Below are 25,264 nucleotides of genomic sequence, written 5' to 3' on the forward strand. Positions count from 1 at the left end.
CATTTCTGTAGAACACACTCAGTTTGACTTTTACCACATAATAATTATTTTGAGGAAGACCTCCATGAGAAGACATTGCAACATCTATCTGATATATTTATGAAGCCTGAAACACTGTAATATTCCAGAGATACTTAAAGATTAGACATGTACCATCAGTGAGTCACTGCAGTATCTGCATTCACTGGTATTTATAACAATGGCAATGCACAAGAACCCCACATGGAAACAGATGGACAGATCATCATTATGGAAGAAAAAAGATCCTCAAAATTATAGATATCCCTTGTAGATGTATTGTTGGAGAAAAATATGACACACTAAAACAATAATCTGTTTTCATGCAAGTAAAAAAAATATGCTGGAATGAGAGATGTCTAAATAAAATGTTCCAATTCAAAAAGTGAAACTGCAGAGTGCTGCTCACAAGGAAGACAAACTGGTAACAATAGTTACAGGCTAATACTACTGCAATCTAGTAACAATCCTTTATCTTCATAGTATTATTTTATTTAATATGCTACATTTTATAACTCATCCCCTTCATTTTCTGTAGTATTTTCTCTTTGTGCTTCTTTTACTGGTACTCTACTAATTCCTCTAAGAACATGAAACACTACAACTGCAATTATAATTGCTTTCCTTCATATATTAAAAATACAAACATATAAAGAAAAAACATTACACTCACCAACATCACATATATCAACCCAGTAAGATTCATAATTTAAAATTAGATGTATATCATATGTGTGATATTCACAATTACTAAAGATCAATGGAGAAAACTTTAATCTTTAAGAGTGGTAAGTAGATTAACATGCATAACATGCAGTAACTTCCCATTCATTTTGAAAATTATTATCATATGTATTTATTCATAAGAATGTGTCTTAGCTACATTAAAAGTATACTTGAGGCTGGCATAAACCAAGATTAGCTTAACTGATTTTTCAAGGAGCTGTGCCAGTTACTACCTGACAGCACCTGGTACTTCACCTTTTACCTCTGTGTGAATGACTTTTTCTAGTGCCTGGATGCACCATAGCTTACTGCATGTCAGAATTCATCACTAGAACTGCTCAGCATGAAGTCCACAAACAATGGGGGTCACAAGGAAGCCGTCAGGTTTTGTTTGAGAAATTACCCCTGCTCTTCATTCACATTCTTTCCAAAATACCCCAGCACTATCGAACAACTCACATGGAAACTTCATGGCATCCTGAATTGTCTAGACTAGAAGGGACAAAAAATGCAGATGATACACATACTACACAAGTGGATGATACTTTTTCAGCACTGGTTAAATCCATCAATCTTTTAGAAATGCTGGGGGGGTTGATTTTTTAATAGCATAATCTTTTTCTTTTTCCATGATTGCAAAGGTGAACTTGTTTAGGTTAACTGTCGTGGTGAACTTTGCTCTTTGCATGTCTTAAGCTTCACTTGCTGTAGCCAAAAATGTAGCCTAAAAGTGTAGGAAAGAATTCAAGCCTCGGGTTTTAATTTCTATTCTGATGTCAAAGCTATGCCAAAATTTTATAGAATCATAGAACGTGCTGGATTGGAAGGAACCCATCAAGTCCAGCCCCTGGCCCTGCCCAGCAGCATCCCCAAGCATCCCACCGTGTACCCGAGACTGTCATCCAAACACTTCTTGAACTCTGCTGGGCTTAGGGCAGTGACCACTCCTCTGGAAGAATTTGCTATTTTACACCCATCTCCAAATGGCACAAACATCACAGAAGTGTGGGGCTGCACACAAGCTTTCACTTAGCCTGGAGCCACAAAAAGCCATGGAAGAGATCCCTTACTTTGACATTCCTTATGGTAAAAGAGGTATGACGGCAGCCATCTGGGCTGGGAGCAAACTCAAGAATTTTTAAATTTAGAAAAACCCAACCATGTTCTCTAGCAGGTAGAAGTGAAAGCCTGGATACCATGGATGTTTTGGATGCTTGGGAAGAAACAGTCTGAACTACAAAAAAATCTCTTACCAAACAAAATCATTATTGACTGGGCACTCCTAAGCATTATCTTTGAGATGCTTCCTACTTGGATTTCATCATGTAAGGCTTGATTTAGATTGGCCTGTCCAACTTTAATGGACTTGGGAAAAAAAACACCCTCTTGCCCAGGGAATATTAATGTATTAAGATATAAGAAATTTCCCCAAAAAGGAATCAAACAAGGTGCTCACAGAGTGAGAATTAATTCCTGCCCCGAATAATATAAACAAAAAAATAATTAAACAGAAAAATGAGTATCAAAATAAAAAGCATCTGGCAGGTCAACAGCACATAAAAATCTCAAAATAATGTCCAATTTGCTAGAGCCTGCATTTTAGAAAGCATTGGGCTTTCTACAAGTCAGTGGGAACTGTTATATTGATTCAGGGCAGGACTTGTCATCTTTTCTCCACAGCTCTTCCAGGGCAGAGTCCTATGTGTGCCTGGAGAATGGCTCTAACTCTCCTGCTCTCTCCTGAGAGTTACAAATGCAGTTCAAAGGCCAACTTAGCACTGTGGAAACTACCACTGTACCAGGAAAACTTGAGCTGTTCAGCAGCTCCCCTAGTGTTTAGAAAGCTTACAAAAGGCCGAGAGCATCTTAGAAGCTGAAAAAAATATGCTTGTTTTTATAAAAGCCTTAGAAGTTATTACTTGTAGAATTCATTCATATCCTCTTCCTCCCTCCTGCCTTCTACCTTTCTACTTCTCCAGACTTAAGACCTATAATATTATTATACATGAGAGTCTGAAGTACTGCTTCATTATTTAATGCATCAGCCGTGCAATACTAAATGCCAGTTGTGCAGTCCAGTTTTACATAGAAGTGTATGTGTGAAGATTCACAAATAAAGCCACCCTGGAGACACAAGTGCTAGGATACTCACTGATATTGCAAAACCCAGCCCCTGTCGCCTTTTCTAAATATTTTGTGGAAAAAAAAAATGTTTGCATCCCTAATAGAATCACAGCACAATCCAGGTTAAGAAGGACTTGAAGACATAATTCTTGTTGTTAGGCAAGATGAAACTCATTCCCAAGAAGGATGCAGGCATACATTTTAAAATTTTTAATTCTGTAGCTTCCTCTTTGTTTAAGGATTAATGATAACTCTTAAAAGCTTATCCAGTATTAGAGGAACACAGTCTTACACCAAGAAGCACTCATGCTTCTAAAAGCACTACACAAACAGTACTCCACAAAATAAACACCTCATGCTAGCAAACAAGGAAACTGGGAGTATTTATGGTGATCCTGCCCCACTGCAGTCTGTGGGGTAGGATCTGGGGCAGGATCTGTGTGGCACAGTGAAGGGTTTAGACCAGCAGTGAGCGAATGAAAGTATGCACAGACTGCCAGAAAAATGAAGTGTGGGCTTAAAATTTCACTGCTTAGAACAGAGAACAAAACTTTAATGGCAAATGATTCAGGAATCATCCTCATATAGAAAGAAAATAAGATTGGTCAGCGGGTACCCAAAGTAGCATGTATATTACTAAACCTAAAATTTGGACTGGAAAGAAAGTAGAAAGTCGTAGACAACATCAGTCAGAAAATTTAGATTCAGGTAGAGTAGCCTCAACAATACTCCACAAACAAGGATAAAGACAAGCTGAGAGAGTTGGGGCTCTTCAGTCAGGAGAAGAGAAGGCTCTGGGGAGACCTTCCAGTCCCTAAAGGGGGTCCACAGGAGAGCTGGAGAGGGACTTTTCACAGGGGTGAGTAGTGACTGGACAAGGACAGTGGCCTTAAGCCAAAGAAGGATGGATTTAGCTTAGATACAGGGAAGAACTTCCTTACTGTGAGGGTGGTGCAGCACTGGGACAGGTTGCCCAGGGAGGCTGTGAACTCCCCATCCCTGGATGTATTTACAGCCAGGTAGGAGCAGCTCTGAGCAACCTGCTCTAGTGGAAGCAGTCCCTGCCAATGGCAACAGGGTGCCTCTAAGGCCCCTTCCAATCCAGACCATTCTACAATTTTAAATCCTCAGGAAAAAGGGTATTGTTCTAGGTGAAGCTCTAATTCACTTTCTGTTGTACAGGCTCTGAAGTGGCACTTTGCAAGGCTACCATTATCCATTAGCCTCATCAAATGATGACACAAAATGCTGAGAAATCAGAGCAATGACACAGAATTTCAGACATCTACAAAATCAAAACCCAACATCAAATAAAAATTAACATAACATGCAGTGAGAGTTAATACAGACTTTCATTCAATGATGGGAAGCACACAGAAGATCAAGAGATCCTGACAGAAACAATTATCTGGTATCTCAGTGATAAAGAAGCAGGGCTCATCTTTTCTGGTGGATTAGAAGCCCCATCACTGGCACCAGCAAAAGCCAAACCCAATACAAGAACATCTTTGATTGATTCACTGTCTGATCTTGTTACTGTGAAACTCTCATGAATTTACTACAGACTGCAATCAGGAGCATACAGTTAAATGTGATTCCTCACCTAGAAAAAAAGAAGAAAATAATAGAAAAACACACAAAAACCACACACAGAGAAGAAAAAAAACAAAACAAAACAAAACAAAAAAAAAAAAAAAAAAAAAAAAAAAAAAAACAAAAAAAAAAAAAAACACAAACCCATACTTCTTTCTGCCATTTTCAGGCCCAGAAAGACCTTTATTTAGTTAAACCATGTCAATAATCATTAATCTCAGATTCAGAATCTCCAAGAGGACCAACTGTGCAGTAAAACCAGTTTTAGAGGGAGTTTTAAAAGAGATGGGTCACCTTCCCTCAGTTCAATACAACTGTATCTTCTTATACCAAAGAAGATACAGTTCAAAGCTCATCATTTAGTTTATCTAATGATGGTTTTAGTTTATCTTTATAATGATACCAAACATATTAGTCTGTTATCTCCCAACATACTAATTTCAAGAAGAAATTAAGTCAATTGCCAAATCCTGCAGCACGTCCTTTTTATCAGACCAATGAATTATCCAAAACTTCTGTCAAATCTTAAACACTGGTCCTGAATTTCTCCAAACAAGAAAAGAAACCTGACAAACTAGGATGATTCCAGAAGAAAGTAAAGGGAACTCTGGCATGTTGATTAAACAGTTCATTAACCAAAGTTACTCTTTTTCTCTTAAGCTTTAAAATCACTCAATTCTTAATCCAAGTTAAATGTTTCTGAAGCTTAACCCTGAGTTATATCTCACATTCACCTGCATTTCATTGTAATGCTTATAATAGTTTGATTCAGAATTCCTTCTAGACCAAAGCTTTAAGTTTATCAAATAACACACACTCAATCTTTATTATATAATCTATTTGCAATGTGTCTGTGGTATTACCATCAACCTGAAAGCCAATTTGCATTTCACTGAAAACAAAGCAGTAAGAGACAAATAGACATTCTCTGAGCTGAATTAGCTGTTGCAGTACTTTGAAGCATGTCCATTTTTCCTACTGATATACAAGTAAAAAGGGAGAAAATTTACAAGACTTAAAAACACTGAAGACTCCTACTCAACAAAAAAAATGGCTTTCAGCTAACAAAGCTTCATTGAGCTAAATGTGCACCAAATTTCCTGGTACCTCTGGGATTTCCTAAAAACACGGAGCCTCTAATTTGCTATAGTATGTACAAACACAGTACCAGCACAAAATACAAAGTTAATGCTATTAACAGTTTGCTTCTAGTGCTCTACTCCCCTCTCTGAGGCAAAGACACCCATGCCACAGTTTGCCTCCACCCTGTGATGGGGGTTCTCATGGAGCAAGGGAGAAGCCTGGCAGCTCCCTGGCCCGTCTTCCCAACACACTCACCTTCCACTCCCTAGCAGCTGTGCACCAAACATATCCATACTTTGGGACTTGAACTAAAATTAGCTTAGGGCATATTTAACTAATTAGCAACTAACTCCTAATTTCAACAGTGCCGCACTGCCATACTATTTACACCACAAAACCACACAGAAAAAGAAATAGAAAGGTTTTTCCTTCCTTTCAATGTTCTGCAATGTTTTTTGTTTTCTTAGGATGACACAGATGAAGACAAGACACCCAACATGAGTGAAGGCAACACAAATTTATTTAAACACTTAGCATAGGTGATCCTTTGTTCAGTTCTAGGCTCCTCACTACAGAAGGGCATTGAGAGGCTGGAGCAGGTCCAGAGAAGGTCATTGGAGCTGGTGAAGAGCATAAATCTGATAAGGAGTGGCTGAGGGAGTTTATCTTGGAGAAAAAAAGGCTCAGGGGGGACCTTACTGCTCTTTACAACTACCTGAAAGGAGGTAGTAGTCAGGCAGGTGTCAGTCTCTTCTCCCAAGTAAAAAGGAATAGGCAAGAGGAAATTCCCCATGGTGCCCAGGGGAGGTTGAGATTGGATATTAGGAAAAATTTCTTCACCAAAAGAGTTGTCAAACACTGAAACCCTCTGCCCAGGGAAATGGTTGAGTCACCATGCCTGAAGGTGTTAAGAAGATGTATAGAACTGGTACATAGGGACACAGTTTAGCAGTGGGCTTGCCAGTGCTTGGTTAATGGCTGGACTTCAGAATCCTAACGGTATTTTCCAACCTAAATGTCTCCACAGGGTAACAGCATCAAATGGTGTGCCATTAACTCCACAGGCCAAGGAAAAACAGGTATCTGAGAGGCCCGTTTTATATGGACATCCTCACCAATATCACCTTACAGTCAAAATCCAGCTTCTATTCAAAGAAAAAACAAAGAAAAACTCAAACTGATGACTCAGTAGTCAGACATTTCATTTCCAAATGAGGAAAATTGGGCAGACTTTGTTTCCACTCATTCTTTAGCCTTTACTGGCTTGCTTCTAGGTATCATCAACCGAGTTGCATATTCTTCAAATAAAAAAAAAAATGTTACATCAGTGGGATCAGAGCTAGTAATTACTGGAAAAAGCTAAAAGGACACAAAAGGAAAGCTGGCAGAAAGAAAGACAAGGAAAACAGAGGACTGCAGTAAATAAATTTTAAGATATGGTGAAAAGATAAATGACACCTGAAAACTGTATGCCCATTTGGAAGTCCTGATCCTGAAGGATGTAGCAACTGCCACAGAATTGGCTTCTGAGGACAGAATTCAATTCAACCATTCTGCCTCTCTACATGATACAGGCTGTAGCATGCACCCATCAAATACACAGCTCCTGGGGAGGTGAGATTCAGTACTACCTCATCCAGCAAGGCTAGACAAAGTTTTGATCTGTTCTCAGGAGGAGATTGCAGTACACCCACTCTTCCTGACCAGGCAACACACCTGAGATTCTTCCAGTACCAGTGGAAGACCAAATCCTGTGTTTCCTTTCTGTCCCGTGAACTGGCATGTGTGCAGCCAAGTCTGTCCAGACATAATTACTGGGTTACACACCCTCCCCCAGCACTTCTGAAAAGGATATTTTGCCAGAAAGCATGTGCACACCTCCTGATTCACTCTGAAGCTAAGCCAGAAAACAGGGAACAGGCCACAACTGTCCAAATTGTTCATACAGCATATTTTCTGGCACAGCTGCAGAGCACACAGAGAGTGGGCTGCAGGCTGGATGAATGGTTCTGGTAGTAGCAACCTTCAATCACTATTTTTCTAGAGCTATTCTTAGTCCTTCCTCTGCTACCTTACAAATCCTTAAATTTAGAGGATTACAACACACGACAGCTCTTCTTGTGCAAGCAGACTTTGTGCATCCATAATGCACGTAATGGAAATTTGCACAAAAGTGGCCCCAAAATTAAAGCTTAAATCAACACTGGATACAGATGTATATGGGAAGTCAATACTGTTGGATGGAAAAAAGTATTTAAACATTTTTATACACTGTACAATTCTTCTGTTTTTCTTAACAAAACATGTGGTTTAATGTCCTAAGTACTAATTCCAAGAAGCATCATTCCCAGTGTCTCAGCCAAGCTGTAAGTTTGTATTAACACCTTCCTGTTTTATGGTCTTTGCTTCAAAGGCAATCATGGAAAATTGCAATGCAGTGCTTGGCTAAGATCCACACTGGCACCACCATCATCCACGCCAGGCATCATTTCACATGGAGGACTTCAAGGGCTTGGGAAAGGACCTAAAGGTCTCCCTGATTTTCTTAATGTTTCTGTCTCTGCAGTGGGACATGTTTCATAAATATCATCTTATTTGCTTCACATCCTATGCTCTAATCATTATAAGCCATTTTATTTTCCTCTCCTATCTACTTTTTCCATTTCTGAAGTCTCAGGGAGCCCTGTCCATGTCAGCTAAAAGAAGATAAGACTGATGGGTCATTTGATTACCAGAAATAAGCAATTACTCCCTGAGAAGCAGATCTGGTAGCAAGACATTTTCAAACTTGCTGATAGCAATGCAATAGGATCCAGCAGCTAACAATTAAAGCTGCATCAATTCAACCTTGAAACACTCTGCAATTTCCTAGCAGTAACTGCAGCTGAACCTTGGAACTGTTTACTGGGAGAGACAGAGGGCAAATCCCTGTCACATGACGTGTTCATAAAGAGAAGGCTTCAGTTTATCTCTGGAAGAACCCATATTAAGGTTGTGAACAACATTTCTTTCTGGAGTCTCCATCTCTTGATCTACAAACTTGTTTCTTCACTTGTTCTTGTGAATCACAGGGAGAAAGAAGGTGGTTCCTTTTAATATCCAAACCATGTTTCTCAGACAAAAGGTCCCAGATGACCTGCAGAACACTTTAAACAAACATATAAATGAACAGGGATCCACTTGACTGGTGATGTTCAGATCTAGTGTAGGAACAGATTATTTCATCCAGTTAGACAGTTCAATCTTTGGTTTGCATTTCAGCTTGTGTTTTGGCCAGAGAGCAGGGAGTGGAATAAAGGATTATTTTGCTTTTCTGTGCTACACAGACTATTGGAGGATATCACCCCTAAGAGCCAGGCCTTGAGCATTTCTGACCACGCTTCTGCTGCTGGTTTCTAAGCACACAACTGCTCACTCTAATGCCTCTGTGGTCAGTATTGTACCTGCCTCGCAGCAAGCTGACACTGACTTACTGACTTGCAGGACCTCAGGCTAAAGCCCCAGTAATCCTATTAAACCCCAAGCACTATAAAAATCACAAAAAAGAACATCCACCTGCATTTTATGTAAGGCCTATCACACAAGGCATGAGCCAGTCAAAAACTGAACATAATAAATAAAGGCTAACCTGGAAAAAAATTAGCATTTTAATACACAGGCATCTACAGCAATCAACAAGAAAATAACTGAAGAATATTCTGAGCAATAACACACTTAAACTTCTCCATGCTTGTTTTCAAAAGTAATTTCAAAGATGGGAAGCTCAAGTATTCATTTCATCCACACTCATATTTCTACATTTCAAAAGGAAATTCTGTCTTTTTTTTTGTTTAAAACCTTTTCTCTAGGGGGAAAAAATCCTTACAAGAACCTGCTTTTAAAAGATAATCTAAGGATTCTGTTTTGTAAAAATAGAGCTGATTTTCAAAAGAGGAAGGAGCCTGACTTCAACTTCTCAACATCTGCAACTGCAGCTCTCCCCCAAGCATCTGATTGAGTATCTATGGAAATTAAGTAGGCAGTTCAGCATTCTGCCAAACTGGACTGACAAGTATGCTTTGATGATTTGGGATTTCACCTTCAAAACAGTTCAGGTCTTAAATACACTCCATTATAAAACACAGATTTATTGCTTAGTGTTCCATTTTGGCCAACAATTCTTTGGCAACATTTTTCAAGACAAGGACAATACCTTCCTTCCGAGCTGAGTTTGCCATAACACCCCAACTTTCAGTCCCACATTTCTACCACAGAAGTAGCCATCTTTTGAAGGGTGATAAATACACTTTCTAATAAATAATATTATGCACAATTCCAATTCTGCACTAAGCCTTTGCCTCTAAGGTCCATAGGAAAATGAGGAAGAAAGTCTGAGAGTGCAAAATTAGCCTGCAATACCATCTCAGTCTCTGACATGAAATTTAATTTTTGCTTTTCAGTTCACCTCACATGTCCAAAGATCAATTATAACAGAAATATATTTTAAAACTTACATAAATTCTCTTACACAATTTCTTGTTCTGAAAACTATTATTAACATAAATGCTATAGATATTAAACACAAACATGTGTCTGATAGTACTTAAAGTGTTCCCTGAAAAAAAAAGACAACCACAATCATACTGAGTTGGAGCCAACTATATCACTTTAACTTGGGCTCTGCAGCAGATAATTCTTCTGAGAAGTTAAAATAAGAAATGAACTTTTCAAAAACAAGTATGGTTTATACTGTGCACACTAGAGAAGCAACACAAAAACATGCATTACAAGCGCATTCTAGATGAACTCCAACATTCTTTTTCCATACTCCTACTAACACTAAATGCCTTGGAGACCAATTAGGTATTAAGGTCCAAATTTGCCTCGTTCAATCGTAACCAGTGACACAAACTTTGTTTCCCACCAAATTACTAGAAGCATCCTGTGACCACTTCTTTATAAGAAGAAACAAAGCAAGATTTTTCCAGACAAGATAATTTGCAATACAAAAAAAAAAAAAAAACAAAACACCCACATCTACAGCAAATTTTTGCATGTCACAAAAGTACTGTAAAGTGTACAGTCTTTAGTAACATGCAAAACTCCAAAATTATCCCTACTTATCTTTCCTTTCAAGCATAGCAGCTACTCTTTTTTTGCTCTCTGTCTCTCCCTCTCCTCCCACTCCAAGTTGTATCTCACAATTTTCCTTATTCTGAAACACCTCATAAAATAATAATAGTAAATTATATAAAGTATTTTAAAAACCTCTCCTAAAGAATCCAGAAGCTTTTTAATGAGCTCAGCATTTTGGTCAAAACTATTGAATTACAACTGAGTGCATTTAACTGATTAGAAAACTTTGTGGAAAAAAACTGTATGTCTTAGTTCATCTAAAACTCGGCACAATGTGAGTTAACCTGTTCCTTAACTGTGCTGTAGGTCATGATGAGTCACTGTTCTCTGGTAGGGTAGCCAGAGCACCACCTGCAACTTGTCAGGAGGCTGAAATGTGATTAAGTTTTCCTTTCCAAAGCTTTCCTCTAGCAGGAGAGGTCTTCCCTTACACAATTACTGCATGGATGCATTGACATAAAACAGTATTTGCAAAGCCAAGTATCATTTCACCTCCACGCTGAAAGCAAAGCATAGACAGAATAAAATGTTCTCACTGCAACAGCAAACAATTTGGGTTTGTTTTCAAAGGTAACTTTGGGGAACCAATAGTTACACTATTTCCAGTGAAATTCTACCTCTTCTTTTTCCCCCCAGTCCTTTCTCTCACTTTTGTGAGAGGAAACTGGACTGCCCTTTAGGAAAAGTTTAATGCATTCCTGTAGCCCTAGGGAGAGTAGGGGTGACTGCATGCTAATAGAAAAAGCATCATGGGTGACTGCTACATGTGAGCTGTTACTCATGTTCCTTGGAATTTTTCAAAACATCAGGCTATTTAATTATCTTCACAAAAACTGCACAGAGAAGAACAAGGTGACATTCATGCAACTGGAAATACAATAATTATAAAATATTACATATATTGCCTTCAATGTTCTGACTTAAAGAGTTTCAAGATACTTATCTGAGAGGCTCCTTTTGAACCTGAAAAGCTGACAAACCTTCCATCCACTGACCAAAATAATTGCCATTTCCACTGCCTAAGTAGTTAAACAATAAGTCAGGTTACACCCCAGGCATCTAATGAAAACAAATGAAAATGTACGGATTTGTAAAGGCTGGCAACAAAATAATCTTGCTTAAATTGCTCCCCTGTTCAATAAGCGTTATGCTTCCTTGTGCTGTTCTTTAATCTTCGTGATCCAATCAATTTTGTTGAACTACATTTTCAAAATTCTCTTCTTTATATTCCTTCTACTTTTTTTACTAACAGTGCAAAGCTGTTGATTGGCCACCAAGTATAACTGCAGAGCAACCCAGTGTTAAGCACCAGGCTATACCAAGTGTCTACAATGAAACTGTGATTTTGCAGAAGTGGTTCATCTCCCTTGAAACTGCTTGTTTGCCTTCACAGATTCCCAAAAGAAACTCTATTCTAAATTTACTAACTGATCTTCTTGGTATGAATTATATACCCAGTATGTTATTTTGCAGCTCTGTTGCTGCTCTGTAAGCATTACCCAATGCTAAATTCCTATCAAATACAACAGCAAGTCAGGAGCACAGCCTATAATTCTGTGCCTCAAATGAGACAACCACAGTCCAAGTGCAACATATGAACTCAGACACTCTAGAGGAACAGAGAACACTGATACAAGTTAATGACTGGAAATCTTTGTACAGCTGCTTTTTAAATTCTCTGCTGTGAGCAGCTGATTCCAACAAGATTATTAGATAGGAAAGCCAAAAGCATCAAAATGCAGAATTTGAGACACGAACACATTTCAGTGAGATCAGTTATGACAGTGAAGTGAGACTGTGCAGAGTTTCTAAGTGTTGATGCAAATCCTCATAGTCAAAGATAATAAAGCAAAAGGGAATACAAAAAGTTTCTGGACATCTTAAGTGCCACAGGAATTATTTCATCCAAAAATTCAAACACATTGGTTTGTGTCAAAGAGCTCAAAGGGAAGATGCAAATAAAGTATCATTGTCCTAAAAGAAACCAATAAAGATTTTCATTATTCAGGTACCTCAGTTGCTTCACATTAGTGGTGCTTCTATTTCTGCAACACTTATGTCTGCCTAAAGTACATATAAATCACTTACATTTGCTTATTACTCACAATCCTGGCTTCTGATAAAATTACTTATCGGAACCTAATAAAACATCGTGGACCATTCTAGACCCATGCTTAAAATTACCATATGCAGAAATTTTTTAAAAATTTACAAATGTGTTCTCAGCTCAGAAATGGCTCTAACAATTTCATGATTTTGCTAAAAAAATCTTAACTAAAATTAGTATTCTATGTGTGGGCATACCACTGTATTTTTAATTTTTTGAAGAGACTAAAAAAAGTCCTGGTACTAACCTTAATCTTTTATGGCTAAGTTCTATAAAAAAACAGTAAAACTCACTCCAACTGCTAAAAAAAGCTATAAGCATAGCTGAAGCAAATGAGTTTGCAGATAGATCCTGATCAGTCCTTGCTCCATTTGCTTGTTTTGGAAAGCAGCATCCCACTCTTCCCTCAAGGAAGATAGGTAAAAAAATCTCAAGTGAATGTTCCTCCTCATTGCCAATGCACAGAAGCTGCTGGAGGTGAAAGCAAAAGCTCCCGTGTGCCAGCCTTTCCCGACAAACAGGAGAAAATCTGACATCAAGGACTTTCAGTCTCTCAGATGCAGTATCTTTAAAAAATGTTACCGCACCAGCAGAGTTCAGCAGCTGATTAAAAAGGTGACCCAAGGCATCTGCTACAGACCAGGAAAAAGGGAGATGGAGCTAAATTCTAATCACATCCCCTGTTTTGCGAATACAACCCTCATTTTAGTTCACATTTTGACAGTTCACATTATCACCTCTTTTTAGTTCACATTTTGACAGTCCCATGGCTGGCCAGCATGGCTGTCTTCAGATGTAACCCCAACAACTAAAATACTTCTTTCTAATGAACTTTTTTTTTCTATTACCCTATGCAAGGGTAATCAAACCTCCACTCTCCAGGCTCCCATCCTTACTAAACTAAACAGGACAAGAACAGGATGAAAAAAGCCATGAGTATGAATGTGTATTCAGAGAACTGCAGAAATCCAAAATTACTGGATTTCTGAGGGGGTCTGAGGAGGGATGAGAATGACAAGATAATTGCAGAGATGCCTGAAGACAAAACAGAGAAAGAGAGAGTGACAGAGGAAGGAAATCAGAAGAGAAAGCACTTTGGGACATATAAGATGATAAGATAGGAAAACTTCAAAGAAAGTAATCAAAAGAATAATTTAAAGATAATGGATACATGACATTTCAGAACACATAGTCTTAAACCACTAATTGCTCCTGTTCTGTGATTAAACTGATTATAGTTCTATGGTTTTCCAATTTTAAACACCACCTTAAACACACACCAACGATAATTAGGAGGAAAATAATCTCACATTGTAATATTACATAAAATCACTTGCACTCTTACAGTAAGGAAGTTGAATTTAAAATACTCAGTTCCATAATGGTTGAACTATCACTCAAAAATTGGAGGGTAAGCCAGGCATAACTCTTTCAGGAACACTATATCTAGAAAAGTATGACATGAAGTTTGATTTTGGGGAGATCCATTACATTCCTATCCTAAGTTTTAACAAGCAGGAAGATGAATGCTGGATTTGGGTTTTATGCCACCCCCAACACCAATATTACAGTATTTGTAAATCAAAAGCAATAGTGAATTCCTAAACAGGTTTAATGGAGGTTGCCACATTTAAGGAACAAAAGCACTGTTTATTTTACTCCATGCTTTTTGAAAGTGAGATATATTTGGAGGTTGGGACTAGATGGTCTTTAAGTTTCATTCCAGCCCCTTGACATTCTGTGATTCTATGATAAGGGCAGCAAGAGGAAGCCTTTCCCATTGAGACATCACTTGTCATGACAGGGCTTCCTCAAAACTCAAAATCTGGAAGCATTTGCAGCAGTTCAAATTTCAATGATCTGATCTGGCAGACTGTTCCACAGCTGAATCCTTACAACCAGGGGCATTTTATCCCCAGTTCTTCGAGCATTAATCCTGAGCTTTGCTAACTGATTATGCCAGATCCACACACCCGTGGGACAGTTCACAGTCCAACTCAATCTTTCCACTATAAAAGCCTATACAAAAATTTTTCCTGCACAATCCAGGAAGAACACTGCTATAAACACTTCTAGCTCTTTATTCCTTGGGACTTTTCCATTTGCAAATAATGGATAAAAACTTCAAACAGTTGAGAATTTAAAATTCAGTTCCTGCTAACTGTAAAATAGGTGATATTCTATTCACCTTAGATTTCTAGCCATGCTACTTATTACAAACTATAGATAAGTGAAATACCACCTGCAGATGAAAATATGGCTATAGCACCTAAGTACATCTTGGAACATCCATGCTCTAAGAGATCACAAATGGACTGTTTTTAATTTCAGGTGAGTAACGACAAGAAGAACTGAACTTTTAAGTAAAGACCTACAAAAATATTACCACATCTATTTACATTTTAGTGAGATAAAATATCTTCACTCAAATCTATCTAACATTTTACAAAGATCGGAGTGCATATGCAGTAACACAGATACCCAGTGAGTAACTTAAAGTAGAATATTCATAGGAGAAAACCTTCTCCTCATATACAGGAAATGTGAATGTATCAATGTCTTCTGGTTTTCTGCAGCAAACTACATTTTACCAAATTTTTCAACTAGTTGCTCAGTACATTACACAGAATGAGGGAAAACTGATCAGATACATCAGTCAAAGCAGATTACATCCTGTTAATCCACTTAACAATTTAAACTGTACTTAGCCTCATCTAAGAAGTGTGAATCACAGTAGCCCAATTAAGCATTATGTCCATCTAGATAGGCTGGAACCAGGCAAACAAGCATCTCCTTTTACAGTAAACCTCAGCAAGTTTGAAAAAGTAAGAAAAACAACAACAATATTATTACACAAGATTACTTTTCCTTATTCAAATCATTAAGCACAGAACTCAGTTGAGAAGACTGAGAAGATTTTTTATTCACAGGATGCAAACTTCCCTTGATTTCTCCTCCCTTAAAAGACAACTTCTAGCCTTCAACAATCCACACACCAGTCTTAGGTTGTCAGTCTGAAAGTAGAAGATTTCATTACTGGTTTCCCAAGAGGCAACAAATGAGATTTACATTCCAAAGGTATTTTGGATAGAGGAGGATCAAAAGGACAAGCCATCCTCAGCAGCAGGAAGACACACAAGACTCCCTGGATTCTAATTGTCCTGGCCCTGCTGCTGTCCAGACTGCAGGGGCAGGGAGAGGCTTCACAACCTGCTCTGTACCTACAAGGAATGATTCCAATATTGATTTTTCATGGGGTTACTTACATGAGTAAACATTAATCAGTTTCTGTTAGGGTCACAAATTAAGATCAAAATAATTACTTGACAAATAAAGTTTGCTTGCAGCTGACTTACAGCCACAAGTCATGAAGCATATCCTGTAGAAAGCTAAATCCTTTGCTTGTTCAGTCCTGCTTTTTCTTTTCAAAATGACACATAACCAGTTAAGACACTAAGTCAACACACGTTTCACATGTGGTTAACCAATGCATATTTCAGATAACAAAGTCTTTGTTTAATATACAGATAGCCCAAACTGTCTTATGCATTAATAAAGGGATGTCATTAATTTAAAAATCACATTATTCTGTCAGAAAAATTTCCACGTATTAGAGCAAAAAGTACCCTTTAATTAATGAGAAGTATTTCTGTTTTTCCAGACTGAGTAACTGAGAGTTCATCAGTGCTTGTGCTTTGTTCCTCCACCCCACTCTCCCATTTGTTTGGGTGAATTTTTATCAAAGTACCAGAAAGAAAAGCACTTCTATGGTGACAATAACAACATAAGCCTTGGAAAGAAGACACAGTGACATGCATAAGACCTGAGACATTTTCTTCCATGAACAAACTCAAAGTGAACTGTATAACTAAAAAAAAACCCAAAACCCAGCAGTATAGGGATGACCAACAGACTGTGAAGAGGAAAAGCTTCTTTCAAGCCAATCCATGGCACTTCTCCCATTAAAAGAAAAATTAAATATATGCATTAGTCCTCCTCATATTGACTTCACACACCCTTTGTACAGCTGACAATTGATGAAGCTTATGCCAAGAGGTGTTGAACACACTTCTTTTATTTATACTACTTCAAACTCCTTTAAAAACCAAGATAAGCATAAGCAAGTTTTAAAAACCTCCTGACTTCATGTTCTTAAAACCTTGGCAGTTAATTGTTCCAGTTAGTGATTTACCCTATCAAGATGGGGCAAGCATATCTTGAGCTCAACATAAATCAAAACTAGACTTATTTGTAGTGTATCTAAGCCAAAGCCTTTTACCTATTGACTTACCTTAAGTAGAAACCCAGTACTTAACTCTATGCCTTTGTACCCAGTCAGTATCAACATCAGTATTAAGAGGAAATGAAACAACATAAAAAGATTTCTTCCAAAACAGTGAATTCGTTTTTAAAAGACACAAAATCTCATTGGAAATGAGTATTCTTTAAACTACCAAGCAAAATTAAACCCAATACCCAATAAAGTAAGCAAAAAACACCCAACCAAATTCAGCTAGTGAAAATAGGATAACATTTTAAACAGGTGTTAGTCCACCTCTCACAGCAGGAAATCTGACAATTTTACTTTATTTACCCATTTTATATAAAGGTATCCATAAATCAACTCTATAAAAAGAAGCCTTCCATAATTTGCAACATTTAGAGAATGTTTTACACAATGCTTAAAGAGATTTTTAAAACCCTAAAACCTCTCTCTTAAGCATGAAAAAGCCTACATCTTTGGTATTGGGAACAAAAAATACATCTACACTGTTCAGTGCAACTAAATATATGGCACAAACTAAGGCAAGAAGTGGGAAATATCAAGAGTTCTGTGGAACATTAAGGAGAGTGACAATTTACATCTGCTGAGCAGCAGCACCACAGTGTTTGCAGTGGCTCTCTACACTAACCTATAGCTTCAGAATGAAACATTCAGCCTGTCAACTTAACAGCCCAACATAAAACATATTACCGAAGCTCAGAGTAAGTTCACAGCACACACTCAAGTTAATAGGACTTGTTTATAAAGTTGAGCTAGGTCAAAGTTGTATTTTGCTGAAAGTTATTTCATTCCAAGGAAGTCAGAACACATTTTAGGAAATGAAACAGAGAAGTGATGTCATACCTACACACAGAGAGATTATTAGGAGAACATTTAACACAAAAACACCACGTAAGGCAATAAAAAACTGTGACATTTACTCAATTTATGATACTTGGGTACATGCACAAGATCCTAACAGCATTTTGGGAGGGTCTGGGCACTGCTCAACATGGCATTACTCAAAACATATGAAGGTGGCTCTTATATGAAACAATGTGTGTGTATATGTATTTATTTTTTTATACAGACACACAGATATGAAACAAAAACATGCACTGAACTTCCTTAAGTGTTGTTTTCTCCTTAGTGACAGTGGCCTCTTGTTTTTCTCTAGACAAAGAGCATTCAGTCAGAGCTTCTTCTAACCCACACACATGCAGCAGCATCTCTGTGGCCACACCTGTACCTGTATGAGAACAGGCCAGATGCTGAAGCCATGCAGGAGAGAGCACATGCCAAATGCTCTTGTCTCATGGAACAGGCCTGTCCTGTCCCTAATCCATTTTGGGACAGTGCCTAGCCCATTGCTTTCCCTTAGCAATGCTCTGTTAGGGCTGCTGACACTGGCCCAAGGCAGGCCAGGGAGCCTCTGACATCTGGACAGTGCCACAGCCCTGTGACAGCTCAGGCTCAGCAGGTACAGCCCCAACCTTCCTTTACCTTCCCCAGGGGAAGTGATGCAAGACTCAGAGAGCACGACAGTTGTATTTTTCTTATTTTCCTTTACAATAAAAATATTTAGGAAATTATTTCCACGACATATTTATGTTGGTGAAGACAATGTAGACATTTCTATTAGAGCAATGAAGCAAGAAACATAAAATATGGGTTTATGTAGTTATGGTTACATTTTAGAGATGATACATTTACAATCTCTACTCCTTATTTTTAGCAGGAGAAATCTCTTTTATCAAACTACCAGCTCAAAACAGACTCAAGTCAATAATCGTACAGGATAATAATAAAATCAACCAAGCAGAGGGGCCTTTTAAAAAAGCTTCTTAAACAAAGAAAACACACCATTGAACAAGTACTTCTGAAGCTGGAATGCTGTAGCCTAGCACTATGAAGCTCACATGCTCTTGTGAGAGCGAGGTTAAGGAATCACTCAAAGATGGACTTTTATGACAATCAGGATCCAAAGGGAGTTGCTGGTTTTGTAATTTTTTTTAACAGTACTTTGCTCAGCACGAAATAGCTAATGCCCTTGATATGAGGCACCTAGTGAATTATCACTTTTGAGCATTTTTTCAGCAAGATCTTTACAGACCACACTGCTTCCCACCAGGCTATGGCTGATCCACTCCACTCACCATGAGGTGCTGTGGCTTCAGCTGTCACATTTATTCCTGGAAAACTCTTCTTTCCTATTGTGGCTACTCTATCTGACAAGGATCAGTCAGTGTTTTATTTTTTTAAAGATGCTGCTGGCCATTCCTGGAAGAAAATGAAATTTACTGCTGCATGCTTTGGGATCATCTAATTACGATACTAGCCTTCAGGGAATTTTTAAACTAATGACATTGGATTTGTCAAGCACAAAAACTTTTAATCTGATTTTTCAAGTGGATCCTAGCCAATGGATCCTGGCCACCACAGCACTTAAAACACATTTGACTGTTCTCCATGCAATATTTAGGTGGGCTTCCTATCGAAATGTTAATTTTTGTTACCTAATATCTTTTGCTGGTGGTCAATACAAGGCATATAAGGATATTGACAATGCTATTAAAGTTTTTATGACTGAAAATCCACAAATCAAATTATGTGTGTGTATATACAGCTTCACAAATGAAAGGAGGCACAGACTTTAAGAAATCTGAACCAAAACACTGTATGAACAACTCCCCAGTTTGTCTGCTGATCTCATGATGCAACATCAAGAAGCACCAGCTCAACAATACTTATTTTTTATTTTATTTCAACATCCTAGTCTTTATTTTGAGGAATCTTTTCATTTCCAGTGCTAATACCATGAACAAAGCCCCAAACGATTAATTATGTCACAATGACTCCTTAACCCCCTCAAAAGCAAACAATTCAGATGACCCATCAATCATCCACTCTTGGGTATTTCCTTAGTTGTAAAGTACAAATAATGCACCATTTGAGCGGTTAGGTTTGGTTTGACTGCACTACTAGGGTCTTTTGGCCAAATCCTGATGGACTCAAGCTTCAATTTCAAATTCCTTTCCATTATTACTGCTTCACACACACAAGCTGCAATTGTGCCATGTAGAAACATGGATAACTACACTTCAAAGAAAAGATCCTCTTTCAAACATTTGTGTCTATTTTTTTAACTGTCTACTTTATGACAAATTTATGAAACAAATTATGAAATACAAGTATTATTGTTCATTAAACAATCAGCATTCTAGTCCTCCCCAATCATAAAAAAATACAGTTGTAACACAAAACTGTACAATGTAACAAAACTCAAAAATAGTGGCACAATCCAATGGCTACATCCGAACCAGACTTAGCCTGGGTCACTTGCCCTTCTCTCCCCAGTACTACCAGGTATCATGAGAAGAAGGAACAGCTCTCCAAGGGAACACAGTGAAGTGAAAGCTATGACTACCCATTTGCTTCAAAAGCTAAACGTGTTCATCCTGTCAGCAGAACTTGGAAACCTAACACCAACTTTATTATCAAACCAAGTAACAGGGTTCCTAGGTGCTGGAAGGGATGACTGACACACATCCACTTGTAATGTGAGTGACCATCTCCAATCAACAGTCAGGGCTTGCACTTCCAACGAGAATTCAAAATCCAACTGCAGTCATTTAACACAACGACTCAGAAGACAGCACGCAACTGCTGCGCTACTTTCTTCAAGTATGCAACCAATTTTAAGAAAAGACTCATTTCAAGCACTGATGCCTACGTTTCTGTAAAAATACAAAACCAAAAACAGCTACTTGAAGTCTTCTGTAAGTACTACAGTGTTTTAACATCATATCCTACTTCCCACAAAGATACATCCTTGTAACATGCACCCATGCTACACAAAGCTGAATCACCATTTTCTATCCTACTGCCAGAGATACGGGTATTGTCAGCCTTTTCCCCACCAATATTCCAACCAACCACAAACAAGTTGTTGTGGAGGCTCATCACAGATGCCCTGCATCATTGTCTATATAAACCATGAAGTTTAGTTCAATTTCAATGGAAATTACAAGGAACTTTTCTTAGATACTAAACTCAAATATCAAAACAGAAGATCATGTCACTCTGAAATGCCAAAGGGCCCTGATATGATTAGAGAAACATCTCACATACCACCAAGTAGCTTCAAAGCTCCCAAGGTTGCAAGAGTATGTCTCCTTTCCTATTAGGTTAGAGAACTTCTACATGAAACAGTCAATTCTGTTCCATCTGTTGGCAATGAAATTAATACACTTCCTTCTGATGATGCAGCCTCTCCCCCTCTGATCAGCAAGGGACAACGTGAAGACAAAGGTTGTGACCGTGCCATGCATAATGACAGCAGGATCAAACAAAATCAGGCTCAGCCACTCAGAGCACTCCATGCTATGAAAGGGCAGTATTTTGGATACAATCTCAAATAAAGGATTTTGAACATGCTGCTAAATTTTAAGCACATTATTTACATCTCGTTTTCAATGATTCAGTAATATTACCCGAACAGGTGCTTCATTAACCAATGGAGTAAATGCAATATCCTAAGCATTCTGCCACTGTCTGACTGAAGGAGTTTTTGAACAAACAAAATGCTGAGTTAGATTAAAAAAAAAAAAAAAAAGAAACAGGAATTACACATAATTATTCAAGAATTTAATCTGCAGATTGAGTCTCATACATAGAAATCCCCCTTATTTTGCAGCATATTGAAGCTTTAGCTGCAGTTTTAAGCATGTTGGCACAAAAAGGAAAAAGTTAATTTCTTTTCCATTACGCATTACTACTTAATCTTATAAAGGGGAAAACACAAAATTCATTCAATTTCTTCTCAGAAAATCTGACAAAGCAGTATATTGTTTCTGGCTGGCAGCCACTGTACTATCATAGAGTTGGCTTAAAGGTGCAACACTGTGCATTCTACCAGGTTTGAAAAAACACTGGAAGCATAAAACAAATAGAAATGACCATTACCTAAATTCACTCAAAAAACAAACAGCAAGAAAGCAATAGGTTTTTAAGGAAGACAGAGGGTCCTTGCAGAGGCTGGGAAATGCTCCAAGCCAAACTAAATCCATAGTGCTAACAAACCATGGCTTTGCTCTGGCATCACCAGAAGGTTGTTTTTATAAAGACAGATGGACAGAAGGGAGGCTTTTCAACTACAATTCTGTCAAGTTAAACTACTACCAAGCAGAAGTTTAAAAGTGGTTTCCAGCCAACCATATGAACTCCATGGAATTTCAGAGCCCACTTTAAGGTGACATATAAATAAGGACAGATAGATAGATACACACACGTGGATTAACATCTAATATCCACTGTGGTAGCTCCAGCTGACACAAAAGCAGCCACCACACTTTTGGAAATTTAGAGCCTGAACAGCAGTGTTGATTGAAAGGCACCATTAGGCTTGTTCCTTTCATATGCTAATAATGATATCATGCCTTATGGCCTGATGCTGCAACCATACATTATCATCTTATAAAGACATTTTTTCCAAAGAAGTTGAAGACGTGAGCAAAGAGCTCAGCTGCATATAGGAAGAAGGTTTTTTTAATTCATCCATGACACAGATTTCCTTCTGTACCTTAGCGTTGTAAATAACTACTACTGAAATATTTATAGAGGTTTGACTTACTTTTTTTTAAAAAAGTAAAAAAATAATAAAAGTCTTGGGGCAGAAAAAAAATCTACAAAAGAAATTTTGGAGCATATAGGAAGCAGCCCTGGACATCAACAAAGTGAAGCAAGGTAAGGCCCCTGATGGTATTTCAGGTACAGGAGTGATTCAGGGCCGAATCTCTTGCAAATATTCTAGTGCAATATAGTGTAGTGCAAAGACTGTAACACAGCACCCCAGAAAAGAGAGGAGGAAAAAAATGTTATAAATACCCTCTCCGTGTTCCTGACATATATCCAGGAACAAAATAAGCAATAATAAATTATGTAACTCTATTACTGACTACATACACCACATTCTCTTTCATTTTGGCACCATATAGGCCAAGAGAGAATTTTATTTTTCTCTAATACCCTGGTTTGTAGTGATGCGCACTGAACAGGTTAAAGAGAAAAAAACAATAACATACTAAGAAAGGAACAACATCTCCACATCAACAAACAATCCACAGAACAGTAAGGACCCAAATATAAACCTATTTTTCCCACACACATACTGTCATTGTGCTGTACTTCGTACATACAGCAATAGAAACACACGTTAAGACCCCCTAGTTTTGAAAACAACACGCTTGAAAACGGCGGTGATATTTCTTCCCCACCACGGACAGTGCGATATAGAATCTGGAGAACAGCCTTATACATAAATAAATAAATACACTAACCGGCGAAGGGGGACAGCCCGGAGGAAATAAACGCGGCACACAAAGTGCTGAACGCCTTCCCCAGGCAGGAAACCAGTTATAATTTAATGGCCCCAAACCGATTTAAATTAAGCCGAGCGGAACCCTGCGGGGCTCCGCGGCAGCGCGGCGCCCGAGCCTCCCGCATGACGGGGCCGCCGCGGCGGGCGCTGGGGCGAAGAGCGGAGCCCCGGGGTGCCGCGGCCGGGGGCCGCACCTGCCGCGGCCCGCGGAGAGCCCCGCGCCGGCCCCGCCGCGTCCCCAGCCCCGCGGGCACCGGCGCCCACTCACCTGGCCGAGGCGCGCACTGCGGCTCCGCGCCAGCGGCGGGCTCCGGGCGAGGGCGGCTCCCGCTGCCGCTGCGGAGCCGGGCGGCGGCCGGAGTCACCCCGTCCTTGCGGCACGCGGCTCCCGCCGGTGGCGGCGGCCCCTCCGCGCCCACGGCGGGGCGAGCGCCTCCCGCGCAGGGGCGCCCGCGCCGCCCTCCGCCCCCGCGCCGTCTCAGCGGCGGGGCCGCGCCCCCCGCCCCTCCGCCAGCCCCCGCCTCCGCGCCGGCATCTTCCCTGCGATCGGGCACGGCCGTGGGTGGGGGCGGCCGGGCGCCGGGGCCGAGGCCGCAGCCCCGAGGGCCTGGGCGGCGCCGGGGGCGGGCAGCCGGTAACAAAGCCGCCCGCAAGGCAGGGGGATGCGCGGATGCCGCCCAGGCCCCGGTGCAGCGCGTTGCAGGGAACCCCGGCCCAGACCCAGATCCGTCCACGAGCCCCGGTCCGCACCCCCAGGAATGAGCAAATGGGGCGGGCGGGTGAGCAGCGATCCCCGAGCGGAGCGGGGGAAAGGCTCCTGCGGCTGCTACATTGTTACCGCTATTGACGAGCAAGCGCCGCTGAGGTGGTGCTTTGAAACGCCGGGGTTTTTTTTTTTAAGTCATACACAGTTATCTGCACTGACGGCTATCGGTGTCATCAGCCGTGAGTATGAGCCAGCCTTCACAGTCCCCTCAGTGCCAATTACCTGTTTATTTCAAAGCAGTTGAGTGCCGACACAGCTCTACATTCCCTACTTTTTCGGCAATTTCACTTCTGCTTTGTCCATCACAATGAATTCAGGATTGTTTTCATAGGAAAAAGTGCTTACAAAAAAAAAAAAAAAAAAAAAAAAACACAAATGAAACGAAAACTTCAAATACATTAATATGTACAAAACACAGCAATCTAGTGGAAGAGAGATGTGAAACACTGCAGAATCACAGCCCAACAAAAACACGGTAATGTCGGTAGCAGGAAAAAAATGGACATATTCTTACACTATCAAGGTTATGGTTATTATTATGAGACAACACCTCATGCTTTGTTTTCTAAATCATATTAACATAAAATCTTTCCACAACCAAGCAGCACATCAATCATTGCTACTTTGTATTCCACATCTGTTTTCTTATATATATATGTATGGGAAGCTACACGGGTTCCTGTAGACACAGTTTCTTCAGAATAACCAGATGGCAACTATATTAAATTAATGCATGTCAAAATAAAAAGCAAATATAGTGCATTCTCAAAGCCCTGGGCTCCATATCCTTTCTGTACTGAAGCCCATGGCACAGTGGGCTTGGGGTTCAGTAGAAGGAGGGAATTTGCTCTTTAGCCCTTCTGTACTGGAGGAACTGCTCCAGATAGGAGTGTACGCAGCTGTATTCCAAACTAGGTCAAGCTATAAAAGTCATTGACACTCTTCCACCTACCTGAAGCTTTAAAACTTTGGTTTGTTTCTTTTCTGTGACTTGCACACCTTTTGGTACATTGGTCCAAAGTAGTTTAAACATGCTTAATGTGCAAATGATTACTCTTATACAAATTTTCCCTCATTCCTTATACTGAG

At 39.4% G+C, this 25,264-nt stretch overlaps 1 protein-coding gene across 1 annotated transcript in view; it reads right to left on the reverse strand.

The window, feature by feature from the left end:
- Positions 1–23,757, reverse strand: part of HECW2 (HECT, C2 and WW domain containing E3 ubiquitin protein ligase 2) — a 143,478-nt gene extending 119,721 nt beyond the window's left edge. Inside the window, exon 1 of the mRNA XM_053982155.1 lies at positions 23,678–23,757. The gene's annotated coding sequence lies outside the window, so the exon portion shown is untranslated. The remainder of the gene's footprint in view (positions 1–23,677) is intronic.
- Between the last annotated feature and the right edge of the window lie 1,507 nt (positions 23,758–25,264).

This window comes from Vidua macroura, chromosome 7 (genome assembly GCF_024509145.1).
Source record: "Vidua macroura isolate BioBank_ID:100142 chromosome 7, ASM2450914v1, whole genome shotgun sequence".
Lineage (NCBI taxonomy): Eukaryota > Metazoa > Chordata > Aves > Passeriformes > Viduidae > Vidua > Vidua macroura.